This window comes from Myotis davidii, unplaced genomic scaffold (genome assembly GCF_000327345.1).
Source record: "Myotis davidii unplaced genomic scaffold, ASM32734v1 scaffold273, whole genome shotgun sequence".
NCBI lineage: Eukaryota > Metazoa > Chordata > Mammalia > Chiroptera > Vespertilionidae > Myotis > Myotis davidii.
The window spans coordinates 2161817-2162568 of NW_006286263.1; positions in this window are offsets into that span (position 1 = coordinate 2161817).

The window sequence follows — 752 nt, forward strand, 5'->3', positions numbered from 1 at the left end:
GAGGTAGACACTCTTGGTGCACCCCCTTGTGGGCTTTGTGCACAGTCTTGTTGCAATTAAGCCTTGATTGTTGTAGTTATCACTGTGAGGAATTGCCCTCCAGGCCAATTGGCTGTGAGAATCAGCTGTGTCTGCAGTGGGAGAACTTCTGTGCTGGATACACCCCTCCGGGGCAAGACTTGCTTCAGTGGGGCTTTGGTGCTCACTGAGTCTGCCCCCTGAGTGTGTCCTTTAAGGGTCTGAGGAGGTGAAAACTGGATGGTCTCATTATGACCACTGGGCGCACTTGCTCCTGATTCTCTAGGGAGGTGCTAATCTAGCCTTTGCTTGAGGCTACCCAGCAAAAGCCTCCATGCAGTGCTTGGGCGGGGCGGGTCCCCCCGGATCAAACGAGCAGAGCTAGCAGTTATGGCTGCTCTCAGTCTTGCCCTCAGGAGCTCTGCTTCTCAGTGTCCTGGTAATCGCTGCAAGCCCCTTGAAGGGGAAGCTGCCCTCGAGTTCCGACCAATGCCAGACAGTCTGCTTCTCCCGTATGACTCTGGGTCCCTAGAAACTTGCCCAGAACTGAAGCTCAGAGCCTGAGACTCCCTCCTCATTGAAAACGACAACTGCACCCTCTGCCGCCAGCCCGCTCCGCATGCACCTCCGCACCTTAGTATTTTACTTCCGTACTGCACCTCCTCTGAGTCTCGGTATGCTTTTCTCTTTCCTTCTAGTTGTAGAATTTCCACTCAGCCAGCTTCCTGTGGTAC